We start from the raw sequence: 14,788 nt of genomic DNA, 5'->3' as shown, positions 1-14,788 counted from the left end.
TCAATCTGTTTTGCTTTCTCTCCATTTCTCATTTTCCCCATCTTAAGTTATCCACATTTCTACATTGGTTTGTCCTTTATTTATTTTTTTAAACCCTCAGGAATATTCACTAGCATTTTAATGTGAATTTACCCTAATATGCACATTTTCTATACACTTTTGCCTAATATATTGTTATGGGTTGTGGGTGTGGGGATAGGCTATATGCTGACCCCCTTTCTATTTCCTGGAACCAGCAAAGGCTAAAATCTAAGCAGGTTTCAAATTGCTGGACTAGTCAGGCTAGCTTCCTGGTGAGGTGATGGACCATTAAGGTAAAAAAAGGAAGTGGATCTGTGCTAAATGGCTGGGGCTCCCTCCCTCAACTCGCTAGTAGATAGAAAGACAAAGGCCAGAGTTCAGAGTTTAGTTATGTGAGCTGGAAGCTGGAAGCAGCAGGCTAGGAAACCAGAGAGACAGAGTAATGCTTGATTTCTCTTTGAATCCAAGGCTGCAGCTATGGGAGAAGCAAGACCCTTTGGGAGTGTTAATGTAGCAAACTCCTCCATCGTAGGCTCAGGTTGCATATATGTGTAAACAAACCATGTATCATAAAGGTACCACAGTCTCCACTGTCCCTCATTCCAAAGGAAACATGAACCCTGGGTAACTGCCTGGAATCTTGCACCGCACAAAGATTGGGGTAGCATGCAACAATATAAATCTTTGCAAATGAATTCTTCCTAATAACAAGCATTTCGGGATGTTATTTTCACAAGGACTTGCATTTTAAAGCACACTTTCCTATAGTATATGTGTTTTTGTACACATTACTTGACTGGAGAACTGCATTGCAAAATTCAGAGAAACGTGAATTTGGAAAGATGACTATGTTTTAGTTCGTATATTGTTTGCAAAGTGCAAACACCAGTGCACATCATGGGGACATTGAAAGCAAGATGAGGAAGGTGGGGAGAGTCCAAGGTTCAGGAAGCCTCAGCAGAAACTGATGAGCAGGAGATCTTGCAAATCGTCCAGTCATTTTGGCAAATATTCAGCACAGTGTCTGGGGCAACCCAGTCAAATGGACAGGGTACCATAAATTGTTGTTGTTGTTGTTGTTGTTCTTCTTCTTCTTGTTGTTGTTGTTACCTTAGCTACAGTGGGCACCAAGACCCAAATTGCTTCCTTTGTTGAAGGTATCCCCTTATAATTGTGAGTCCATCATAATGGAAGAGAGCACCACATGATACTCCCCAGATGCATCACTAGTTTAGAAGTGATAATATTCTGAATGTACTCCTAGTCACACCATATTTCCCCTACACCTACCATATCTACCCATGTATATATCTATGCTATAAATTACCTTGGGGCTTTTGACCGTCTCAGGGTGTCCCTTCTGAATGCCTGACTTGCTGTGCCCATAGCCGGTGTCATATATTAAGTATTTATTAAAATATTTATATAATATTGTACTTTATTTTAGTATTACATATTATCAGCACACAATATTCTCTGATATTTACAATCTTATTTACTTCATTTACCTCACAAGTCTACTGAACATTACAAAAGATTGTACTGATACTGCAAATAACGTGGGCAGTTAAGGGCTTCACTAAACTTGAAGAACCTCAGTAATGAAAGTATAGTACAGCAGAGACAGTACTAAGACTGAATTTGTAGCAAGCCTGGCTCAAAATGCTTAATCGGACTCAAAGTGTATGCCCTTTGGTTACAGAGAAAGGCAGAGTGACATTTCAGAATTCTGAGTTATGAGATTATTGATCCAGACGAATGTAAGAGCATGGAGCACTCCACGACACTAAAGGTAATTGTGAAGCCTCTGCCTCATGTAGTTCTGCATTGTACTGTTGCTCTTGCAAAGAAACTAAGTTGGGGATCTTGTTTCTAGAGTCTGAGAAATGAAAGGCTCTTTAATATGGAAAGTTGAGACACATCAGAGGCAATGTGTAGCCATTCTTTTGAAATGCACAAATAAGCAAATTGCATTTTTTTAAAAAAACAAAACAAGTGTTGTATGGAAACCATTCTTTTTTCCTTTTCTTTTCTTAAAAAGAGAATTATTGCCAAATGAAAGAGGACAAAAGAGGGCTCAGGTTCACATAAAGAAATGCTTTTTTATATGCATATATGCAAATTTAGATATAAGTACTATAATTAAAGTGGAAATCTCACTTTAATGGGGCAGACTGTGTACCTGCTCAGTCTTCTGGCAGGTGCTAACTGTTGGTGATCAACAGCAACTTCCCTTCTAATGGTTCTTTGGGTTATAGCCAACGAAATCCTATTCAAAGTAGACCCGATGATTTAAATGGCTCTACAGTAGAGACATCACCTTGCCAACAAAGGTCCGTATAGTAAAAGCTATGGTTTTCCCAGTAGTGATGTATGGAAGTGAAAGCTGGACCACCTCTCCATTCTTAAGGAAATCAGCCCTGAGTGCTCACTGGAAGGACAGATTGTGAAACTGAGGCTCCAATACTTTGGCCACCTCATGAGAAGAGAAGACTCCCTGGAAAAGACCCTGATGTTGGGAAAGATGGAGGGCACAAGGAGAAGGGGACGACAGAGGACTAGATGGTTGGATAGTGTTCTTGAAGCTACCAGCATGAGTTTGACCAAACTGCGGGAGGCAGTGGAAGACAGAAGTGCCTGGCGTGCTCTGGTCCATGGGGTCACGAAGAGTCGGACACGACTAAACAACAACAACACCTGGAGGAAGACTAACATTGGGTGCAATCCATCATCTTTTGACTGGACTTGAACTTGATAGCCCTTCAAACAAAAGAGCAACTCTAATGCAGGATTGTCCTTTGTAAGGCAGTTGTCAGGGAGCTGACAAGGTCATTCACAGATCAGAGAAAGACAGTGAACACTAGCTAACTTTCAGTTAGCTTCTTTATTAAGGAAGCAGAACAGAGAACACACAGAGACTTCCAAGGGTCGCTCCTGTCTAGATGAAGTACTTTCCCGGACTGGTTTGTAACTCTTTTTTTTTTTTTTTTTTTAAATAATATTTATTAAGATTTTCAAAAAAAAAAAAAAGAAAATACAGAAAGCAATAGTTAAAATACGTTCATAGCCTTATTTTCATAAATCCGCTTTCTGGGACTCCCCCCTTCCCCCACCCCTACCATATTCCTTTTTCATATTGTTGGCTCCACAAGCTCTCAGTTCTGAATAAAAACTTAATTTGTTTAAACCATTATTCGAATTTAAAATTTCTACGCTCCACATCAATACCCTTAATAAAACACAGAAAATTTCTTTCCCAGGGCCCACCCCATTTTCATTCCACAATTTCCCTTTTTTTTAATAATAGAAACACCCCACATAATAAAAATATCAGAAATAAGAAATAAAGAGTATAAAAGATGAGACAAAGCCAGTTCAAAAAAAGAAGTTGACAAGCCTTTGGATTTTAGTTCTCCCCCCCCTGTCCCCGGTTTAATTTCCCCCTGACCACCAAACCATATTATCCGCCTGGAATTCTTACAATCCAAGAATCACCTATTTCCCCCAACTCCTTGCTGGTTTTTTTTCTTCTTTTTTTCCCTTTCATAATTATTTTTAGAACACTTAACTTCAGATCTTAAATAAAACTCCCCCCATTGTTCTTTCCAAATTATAGTCCAGTTTCCTCTTGTTCCGCTGCTGAAACGTTCTAATTCAGAAGCTTAGTAAGTCTGCAGGGATTATTGTTATTCAGGAACAAAAACTTGCGTTCAGTCCCTTCCTTTCTTCAATAGAAAATTCTATTGTCTCCTTTAGCTGAACACCCTGTAGACAAAATATTATTTCCGTTTTGCAGCTTTCCCAGAAGATAACCAGTCCTGTAAAATTCCAATGGTATTTTTTCCCACTTACGACCATCTTTGTAATGTCCCGAAACTCCTCTAGGGGGATTGTTATAACTTTGTCTTCTCTAGTCCAAAAGTCCGATTGTTATCCATATTTTCGCCATTTTGTATCCAAGTTTTAACGAGTTGTAGCAAATTGTAACAAATTTAGCCAGCAAAGTTCTCATAATAAAATCCTTCTACTTTCCGACTTTGACAGCTACTTTGACAGCTGTCAAAATCTCCGACTCTTTTCACCAGGCTCTCTCTTCAATCACCCCGGTTCCCAGGGGGGGGGTTACGTTTCTTCTCCCTCAATTCATCCTCCAGCACAGTTCTTGTGATTCCCCATCGTGGAATTCTTAGTGATTATCAGCAATACAAATCTTTTTGGACCTTGGTTTCCCCGTCCTTGTCTTGAAAGGTTTACAATAGGGGGGGGGACTGACTTCCTTTTTGGATCCCCCCCCGCTCGTATCCAATTTCAAAAAGAAATTCTTTTTTTCCTCCTTTTAAACCCAGTTTCCAAATTACTCACGGGTTGTTGTCTAAAAGTCCGAATTTTCAATAGAAGAAGTCAGCGCTCTCCACCGGATGGCATGCGGCTGCGCTCGGCAGGGATAGCAGAGGACTCAAAGCACCACGCTTCTCCCCGGCACCCGATCCGTAGCCTTTAAAAAGGCTCCTTCACGAGTCGGGAGGGCGCTAGCGGTGCCAGCCGAGTCTCCATGTCCACGACCCTCGTGGCCGTGGTTTTTAAGGGTCCCCGCATCGCCGGTGCGGTAGGACCCAGCCCCTGCCGAGCAGGCTCCCTCCGGAGCTCGGAGGGAGTCCGCCATTCGGCGATGGCGCCAACCCGGAAGTCCCCTGGTTTGTAACTCTTCCTCCACCCCCTATCCCTCTGTGTCAGACCCCTTCCTCTGTCTACAGTGAGCCCCAATGGACACTCTCTGTGTCTGCCTAGCTCTCTCCTTGGCGACATGCAGCAAATACCACGTTCTTGGAGTGGAGGGGGCTTACAGGCTATCAGCAGAGAAGCTGTTAGGGTGGCTCTGTGGTGAAGCTGCCAAGTCTGATTCCTGTTTCTGCTCTGTGCTGGGGAACTTGCCTGTTTCCTTCTCTTCATCATCCTTCAAGCTCCCTGCCTCCAGTACTTCCCAGCTCTTCCACTTCCTCTGGGGTGTCGCCAGTTTCCCAGCATCAGGAGCCAAGATCCAAATCATTTCCCTCTGTGCTTTCCCTGGAGGGCGGCTCTTAATCAGGCAGCCTCCACCACTCTTGCTCATCCAGCAAACCCCAACAGTAGGACACTGGGCCACTAAATTCTAGGGGACTGTATGGGCAGAATACACAATCGCTCAACATGCATCTCCTCAAGACAGTCATTTTCATGAGTGGCCATTGTTTACATTGACCTGGGTCATGCTTGCCAACAATTTATATCCTTATTCATGTATGCATGCAAAGCCCAAATCTTTTGTATCCAAAGAAGAGCAGCATGGCAGAAAATCCTGCAGGCCAAATTCCTGTGGTGTGTGGGCATATTGTTCTGGAAATGTCATTCTCTCTGCAGTAGCTCTGGATTTTGTTCCTAAAAGAAATCCCACAAAATTTGGAATTTTTTAATGCATTGCCCATCCATGCATTAGCTGTACATTTTCAGGCCCGGAAATACCCACTTACTTAGATTCTGAAGCAGAAGTCCTGCAGGGTGCAGACTTCTGCAATCCATTTCAGTGGAACGCTTTACACACAAGTTATTGTATGAAATGCATTGGTAAAACATTAATGACCTCTGCTCTGCTCTAAACCAGCAGGCAGACATTGCTTTAAACAGCTCATTTTCCATCTTTGATAGAAGCTGGAACAGCATGACCACTTCTGTTAACTTTAATTTTGAACATTTTTATTTACAATTAAAGCGCCACATGGCAACTTCAGGGGAGTCACTGCCTCATAATGGCACCGCTTATCTTAAAAAGGAATAGCGTTAACTTAAAAATAAATAAATGTTTCTTAACAGTCATCCCACATTGGGGAAAACAGCATACTGATGGTTTTGAGGTGTTTTTTCCTACTCCAATCAGATTCCCAATGTATTGGGGAGAGCTGAGAGCAGGACCCGGATAACATTTGTGTCTGTTATGTCGGATGAAGTGTGCTTGACAATTCCCAAACACCCAGAGCCAGAAAACACGTATTCAGAGAAAGTAAAATGTCTGCAGTAAGCATTTCCCCTGCCCTTGCATACTGAGTAAACAGCACCATTTCAATTACCAACTATAATTTAAAGTAAAAATGTTCTGAGCATATTGTAAACTGTCTAGAAAAAAAAGCACTTTATTACAACTGAGAAATAACATTAACAATAACGTTAACATGTTTTTTTTGGGGGGGGGGGTGTTATTCTAATACCATCTTTTAAAAAAACCCTGCAAGAAATCTGACCTTGGTTAGAGAAATGTCCCCAAACAGCACTATATGGATTATGCCAGCCTACTGATGTTTTCTTGACCTCTCGCTGGCCTATGGGGTGTTTTACTTCCCCTATCCACATTGGTTGTGGTATTGCACACAACCCAATTGCAAAAGTCAACATATTTTCTCTGGCATTTTGCTTTCAGGAAAACAGGAAAGAAACTGGCTAAAATTTGGGGACATTGTATAGGTGACAATTTTTGACACTGTCCTAGAGGGACCCCCTGTCTGCCAGCTTATGTTTAAATTTCACAATGAAAAGTGTATCTGGGGTAGGCTTTGAACTCCATAAAAATAGATGAAGGTTAAATGTGTGTCCTTTCAGGAGAATTAATAGTTTTATTTTGTTCTAGTCAGACCTCATCTGAGGTACTGTGTGTCAAGTTCCAAGTGGTGCAACTTTATAAGGATAGAATCTACATAGACAAAAGTGGAATGGGGTCAGAGGAAGGAGTTGGTCAGCAGTATGGAAAACAAGTCCTACAGTGATGGGTTGGAAGATAGGTTTATCTTGAAAAGAACTGACAAGAACAAGGTAGGAGGATGGGGTGGAAAAGGTACAATAGCACTCTTCAAGTGCCTAAAGGGCTGTCAGAATGAAGGTTGCTGCATCAGAAGGAAGGGTAGATCTAATGGGCTTAACTTACTGGGAGATAGAACATATTTCTAAATGGTCTGAGCAGTTTAACAATGGAAGCCCAGGGGGGCGGGGTGGGATCTCCCTCCCTCAATATTTTCAAGCAGAGACTAGACAGCCATCTGTTGGGGAAGCTGTAGCTTGGTTTTCCAGCAATGACCAGGGTTCTGGTCTACAAATATGCACCCAAGTCTATGATTCTATGTGTTTCTATTCTGAAAGAACAAGTAGAAATTTAGACACGTGCAGATGACTCCCATAGTCCCCCCCCCCCAAGCACTGATTGATCTCTTTGGAAGAGAATGAGAGGCAGGGGGAAGGGGGATTTGGTGAACATTGCCTCCCTCTCCCCTTCCATTAGTGACAGTCTCCCCCAGATCATCAGGCCTTCTGCAACCCCTTTTGGAGGCAGAAGGGATACCAAAATTCAAGCCATTTACCACATTTTTCGCTCTATAAGACGCACCCGACCATAAGACGCACCTAGTTTTAGAGGAGGAGAACAAGAAAAAAATGTTCTCCCCGTCTCTGCTCAGCACCTCTCCAGCAAAGTGGGAGGAGAAAAAGAAGGGGCTCCGTTTCTCCTCCCGCTTCGCTGAAGGGGCGCTGCACAGCTCTCCCTCTCTGCACAGCGTAGCGGCAGGAGAAACGGAGCCCCTTCCATTTCTCCTCCCGCTTCACTGAAGGAGCGCTGCGCAGAGAGGGAAAGCTGCGCAGTGGCTCTCCAGCGAAGCCTCCTGAGTGCAGCGGGAGTGCTCCCGCTGCGCTCAGGAGGCTTCGGACGGCTATCCCTGAAGCCAGCAAAGCAAGAGGGATCGGTGCGCACCAATCCCTCTTTCTCTCCTGGCTTCAGCGAAAGCTGTGCAGCCTGCATTCGCTCCATAAGACGCACACACATTTCCCCTTACTTTTTAGGAGGGGAAAAGTGCGTCTTATAGAGCAGAAAATACGGTATATGCTGGAGGGGTGCAGGTAATTGGCTGTTCAGAAGTATCAGTTGCACTGGAATCAACTCTATAGGGCCGAGGTGCTTTTGACCCCATCAATATCTGCGAGGAGGGGACAGGCCCCCTCAATGTTGGGGCAGAGGATGCTGAACGTGGAGCCGAGCATGAAACAGAAGGAGCCACTAGCCATTGAAGCCATGCCACACTTGGCTCTGCTCTCGGCCTCCTCCTGTTGATCTGATGTCGTGTGTGCAACACATGCATGACATCATACATGCACAATTGGCCCCCTCAATCTTGGTCATAAGTTGGCGCTTCTGATCAGTTGTGATCCAAAGCTATTTCTGTGCACACAAGGGTGCTTCGACTTTTGTGTTTCTCAAACAGCTTCCAGTACCTCATAGCAACTTACTTTTGAAACCGATGAGACTTTCAAAAGTGGTTTGCCATATGGCAAAGAGGGATGGGGAGGTCCCTGCTGCTCAGTGAAAAAGGACAAGAACCCTGCTAGGCCTGCCAGAGTATTTAGGGATGCCTAAAGTAGCTGTTTAGATGCCAGCCACATATGCTCTGCGTAACCTTTTCGCAAGAGTGTGGCAGGTACCACAGCATTGCTGTTGAGTGCGTTTTGTGCAATTTGTGGTGTGAGGCAGTAGCTATTAAGATGTTTTGAAGATGATAATCAGTGAAACAAGATTGCAGTTTACCCTTGTTAAGTTTCAGCAAAGAAAATGTTTGCTGACAGATGTGCATGCGTTTAATGACAGATGTTAATTTATGGAATGATGCACCGTGTTTGCACATTTAATCTCATCACCTCTCTAGTGGGTCTTGAAGGATGCGAGATGAGAACGTACACAAACTGCTACTCTCTCCAAACTATAAATAAGAAATCCGTTTTATAGGAGACCGCTGCAGATAATGGGATAATAATCTCAGTATGTTTTTGTTATTTCATTCCCGGGTCTTACACGGAAAACGTTTACTACTTGCATTCCTCAATATGTTCTTTGTAGCCTAGACCCTCAGGCACAACACATACCACAATATTTATGCTATATCTAGCTGCTTAAAGTATTGCAGACTAATTTTAAATGGATCAAGTTATTGTATCATGAACAATGCCAATGATTTGCAATAATGAAGGAATTATAAAAAAAAAGTTTTTAAATTCTGTCTCATACAATGGGGATGAGAATGAACTTTTCCTTTATTGTATGAAATGGTAGTAGTTATGGAAAGTGCTAGCGGAATATTAAAAGTCAATAATGACACTTTTAGATTTACACAGCTTTTAGATTTGTGTGTTTTTTAAAAAATGGACGCCAGAAAACTATGGTTCTCTAAGTCTTAGGAGCCAAACATTTGAAGGGCTTTTTCCATAACAGAATTATCGTAAGGGAACCTACAGTTTATCTTGAGGAGTTTTAACCAATAGGAAGCCAAAATCACTGCTTTTGTTGAAATTCGTGGTGTGTAAAAAATACCAAGTCACTGCTTACGACTGGGTGGGCTGAGAAGGTGGCCATCTTGTAAAAAGGAAACATATGTCATCGCTATCTACAGATCACCACAAGGTCATTACAGTATATTTGAGATTTCCACCCCTTCTGACAAACCGGCAACTATATAATTGGTATAGAAGCAGGAAATGATAGCCTTTCTAATCTTGATGTGGTTACGCTGTAACTCCAAAGCCGGATCTGGAGGCCTGCCACTGTTCGCCTTGGCGTGAAAACTCCTCCGTTATGGTCAGGCAGTAAGTGAGTGTGGTTAGAATGCTGTCAGTACATGTAAGGAATAAACATCACTTGTATTTCATATTATCCCTTAGCAAAGTATATCTGCTACATAACCAATAAGTTATTGAACCCCAGCTTGTACCAGCAGGATAAGCCACGCTTTCATGCTTAGCCAGACTGTGGGTTATCTACTGTGTGGACTCTGTGAGCGGGTGCTTTTGTGCTTAAGTTTATTACCCAAACTGTTCATGACAACCTCGCTAAACCTTTCCATATCTCGTTCCACCACGCGTAAAGTGCAGATGGAAATGTTGGCTTGGCACCACTGACTTGGTTGCGAAGGAAGCTAAACATACAAAATGCATCAGATGGAATGTCAAATGGCTTTCCCTTGAAAGGAAAGAGGAGTGTTTAAACCAGCACTTGTTAAGTTGTAGGGGAGGCAGAGGTGTTACATTGTGAAGAACTGCTTGGCCGCTTCATTGCTCATAAAGGTAAAGGTAAAGGGACCCCTGACCATTAGGTCCAGTCGTGACTGACTCTGGGGTTGCACTGCTCATCTCACTTTATTGGCCGAGGGAGCTGGCATACAGCTTCCAGGTCATGTGGCCAGCATGACTAAGCTGCTTCTGCCGAACCAGAGCAGCGCATGGAAACGCCGTTTACCTTCCCACCTATTTATCTACTTGCACTTTCATGTGCTTTCGAACTGCTAGGTTGGCAGGAGCAGGGACTGAACAACGGGAACTCACCCCGTCGCGGGGATTCAAACTGCCAACCTTCTGATTGGCAAGCCCAAGGCTCAGTGGTTTATACCACAGCGCCATCCGTGTCAAATATGACCTGGGAGCTATTTTAGGGGTATCACATAAAACTAATGACCCATTGCCATTATGAGGCTTCTTTGCTGGTCTGGCTAATTTCTTGATTCTTGAAAGGGGGAGTCCAACTTATTGCACAAAGCATCCCACTTTGGTTCTCATTGTCCTTCTGGCAATCCTCAGCAAAGTCAAATCTGAATGCTACCTCTGAAACAAGCCCCCTAATTCTAATGATAAAGTCTACTGAGACTCCTTAAACACTGTGAAGTACAGAGGGTATTAGGACATGATAAACTTCTCCTAGGTATAACTATCGTGGAGTCAGCAGAACAAGACGACAGAGGACTCTCTTGGCTTGCAGTTCATTTATTTGTTTAGATGGCAAGAATTCATATCTCACCACGGGCTACTAAATCACTTAAATCATGTTACACAGAAAAGACTGGTTTTATTAGAATATTAGAATAAATGTATCCCTAATAGTCTCATTTTATTTCCAGAGTGCTTGATCTAGGTGTCCATTAACCCTAATTTCTTTTTAGAGTTATGCAGTGAAAAAATATCATACCCAATTGTACCTGCAACTTCATTTAAGAGATTATATATATATACACTCTCTCTCTCTCTCTCTCTCTCTCTCACACACACACACACACACACACCCTCACACACCCTCTTGTGGGTAAAAGTAGTATCAAGCTTCAGTTATCCAGGATAAAATTCTTGGAAGGATAAGGTAAAAAACAAAACAAAAAAACCCTCAGAGTTTAATTTAAACCAGGAGCTTTGACCCCAAATTTCTAAAGTGGCAAGCAACAGCAGAGATGTCCTAAAATGAGCAGTTTTGCCAGCCATGTTGAAAATGCCCTTGCTCCCCAAAGTGCCATACTACTCACATTGAGAACAACAGAACATGGTTTCTATAACTGGCTTTGCTTGCCCTCAGCAATGTGCTTACATAGCCAAATATGAGTGGCAACTTTGCGATATCATCCCCTTCACTGTATGATCCCTGATAGGCTGGGAGGACACATGTAATTCATCTGGGAGGAAGCTACAGAAACGAGATGCTATTGCAGTTGCTCAGAGGCAAACCGAGGGTCACAATTAAATTTAAATAAGGCGAACATCTCCCAATTAAGGGGCTTGTGCCCTCATACAGGCTGCATGCTCATATCAGAGCACCGCAGCCTGGATGACTGTTGGCACTGGTGTGGAGACTGCACACAGATATGGGACCATTGTGTAAAGGACTTTCAAGCATTACATCTGTCATGTGGAAAGCTGCCATAACTGCTTTTCAGCAGCCTCCAAATAGGGGCTATAACCTTTAAATCAATGAAATGAAATAAGAATTGAAGCATAACTACTTAGGGCACAATCCAATCCCACTGTGGGCCGGCACCAGCACACAGTGTATTCCCTCAAGCCTCAGTAAAGCCCTTTTGCTGCTCTCATGCTCTGATCAAGTGTGCAGGCAGCACAGCAAGTCAACGCAGGGAAATGGTATGTGTGTCTGCGAATGCAAGTGATTCAAGCTTGAGCATTATAAGCCAGGGTGTTTTTTGTTGATTGATAGTGGCTTTCACTTGAGTTCATGGCTAAGGCGAGAGTGTGACAAGTCCTTTCCATCTCATGGTTCACGTTCTTCATCACTATGCTGTGTTAACTCTCATGTCTATACATCAGAGATGGTGAATCTTTGGGTCTCTGGATGCTGTTGAAGATGGATGCAGCTCTCAGCTAGGTCATGCTAGCTGGGGTTGATGGGCATTGGGAGTCCAAGAACATCTGGAGGGCAGGAGGTTCTCCACCCCTGATATATACAGATAGATTGGGCAATGGCATTTGAATATGTATGGGACAACTGATTGAACAGTCTGAGATCTTGAAATTCAGTGCATACATTTAAGTCCCTGCTTCATGAATGAAACGTAAAATTGTCCTAATCAGTTTTTTAGAACAGCTAGAAGCACCAGCAGTGGCACCAAAATCTAGAATAAATATTCACTAACAGATATCCAGAGCAGATTATTCCATTCACAAATTTCATACCCTCCAACATTTCTCCAATGAAAAGAGGGATGTCCTATTCAGTTCATAATAATAAATTTTTATTTTTATTTAATTTTAAATTGTTATTGTTATGATTATTTTCTTATTTATACTGGGTTGCCTCAGCTACTCTGGGCAGCTTCCAACATATATAGAAACATAATTAAACATTAAAGAACTTCCCTATACTGGGATGTCTTCTGAAGGTTCTTTAGTTACTTATCTCCTTGGCTCAGGGGTTGCATAACTCCATACCCTCCAGCATTTCTCTGATGAAAATAGGGACGTCCTAAGGAAAAGCGGGACATTCTGGGTTCAAATCAAAAACCAGAATAGCTTCTGTAAATCTGGGGCTGTATCTGGAAAATAGAGACACTTGGAGGGCCTGAGGTCTGCTGACTGGGCAGCTACCTTCTGAATATGCTGGATGTTGTATTCAAATTAGCACAATTCATTGAAGTGCTCAAGGGAACTGTAAGGCAGGGGATGGGGTCTGCATCCAGCCTGCAAGAGAAGCCCTTATCTCTCTATGGACAAACTTCAAAGGGGCTCACTCTCAGTCCCTGCTAGCTGTTTGCCACTGAGAATGGCTCCACTGGCTGCACTAATGAGGAACTCCCTGGTGAAGCCAATCCTAGTTATGTCTTTATCTAACTGGCACCTGGTTCGGTGGTTTGCGGTGGGGAAAACATCACAGGCCTATTAGGGCTGTGGGCTAAAGGTACTGCAAGGGTTCCTTTGATTCAAGAACCAATTTAATACCAATAGTCGCAGCTTGCATGGCCCTCTTCTGAAAAACCATTTAGGGCCTGATTATTTGAGAGACTGCCTTTGCCTTTATCAACCTGTCCGGTTACTGAGATCAGCTGACGAGGTGATTGTTGTAATGGCTTCTATACAATGGAATGTACTCTCCGTAGAAGTGTGGCATGCCCAACAGTTTGCAGTTTCCAGCACATGTTTAAAACATCTTTCTTTAAACAAGCCTTTGTAGAATGACAACATGCCCTGGTATTTGATTTTGTAGGTCTGTACAGATTTGACTTTTATTTTTATCGTTTTATTGATGGTATTTTCATTTTTACTTTACTTCCTTTTTTGCACATGTTCTGCACCACTTCGAAACATTTGCATTGGTGATCTATAATTTCTATAACTGAAATAAATAAATAAATACAAAGGGTTGCCAAAGGCAAGGACACACTTCTTGTTATTTCCAGGTTGTTTTGCTGATGAAGAGCTCGATTTCAGCATCATAGTTTCCCTTCCCAAAGTGTTAGTAGCTTATTTCCTTGAACTTCACAGTCTAACTATTTCTATATGGTACTCAAGGGAGCAAATCTCACTGCGACATAAGGTCAATGAGGCACAAGAGTATCGTAAGTAGCAATGAGCAAGTATCCGAAGGCTTGAAGCTGATTCAGATGTGGATGAACATTCAAGGTTATAGGTATCTATCAAACTGGGCTAGGGGGAAAAAACCTCTGAGGGGAAAAACAAAGTTGTTGATTTTATTATATTCTATTTTCGGCAGTGTTGGAAATATAGTGAAAATCAGGTTTACTTGAAAGAGTGCATTTCTATTACTTCCAGAAACTAGCCAGGAGCCCAGAAGTGCATTATAAAGTGTATTAAAAAAGGAAAAAGGAAATCTGTTGCCTGGAATTTCCCAAAGCATTGCAATTTTTGTTCTGTGAACTGCCCTGAGACTTCTGGGTATTGGGCAGTATTTTATAAATTCAATAAATAATAATAATTTGGGGCCTGAAAAAAATACTAGCCAATCATTTGCTCTTGGACATTATTGAATCAGAAAAGAGAGCAGGCAGCACTGACTATGGTGGTCCAGTTCTTCATTGCTTGTTGTTGTTGGTGATCTTCCTTAGTGATTTCCACATTGCCAATACTAGGAGGTGAAACTAATGAACAGTTAGGCAGAATACTCATCAAGCTGTCCAGGGAATGACACAGCACCTAGTGACCAGCACCTGTCCCAGTGAAAGCACTTGTTGCTTTTGTCGGGATCTGCATTTGACCGAGCTGATAAAGCTCCATTTTCCTCCGGAATCGCCCCCGACATGATTGACGACCTGAGCCTCTGATAAGGCTCCAGGCACATCCCATTCAGCAGAGAATCCAAAACAGCACGCGGAAGTGATGAGATTTATGGCTACATGCTATGCTTTATTACTAAGCTACGTAGAGAGCAAAGAAAAATCCATCCTCTCCCTGTGAGAGCAGAGAGCAACTGTACAACAAAGGA

The sequence above is a fragment of the Podarcis pityusensis genome (assembly GCF_964106645.2).
Source record: "Podarcis pityusensis genome assembly, chromosome: 11".
Taxonomy (NCBI): domain Eukaryota; kingdom Metazoa; phylum Chordata; class Lepidosauria; order Squamata; family Lacertidae; genus Podarcis; species Podarcis pityusensis.
Note: the sequence above shows the minus strand (reverse complement) of the source record.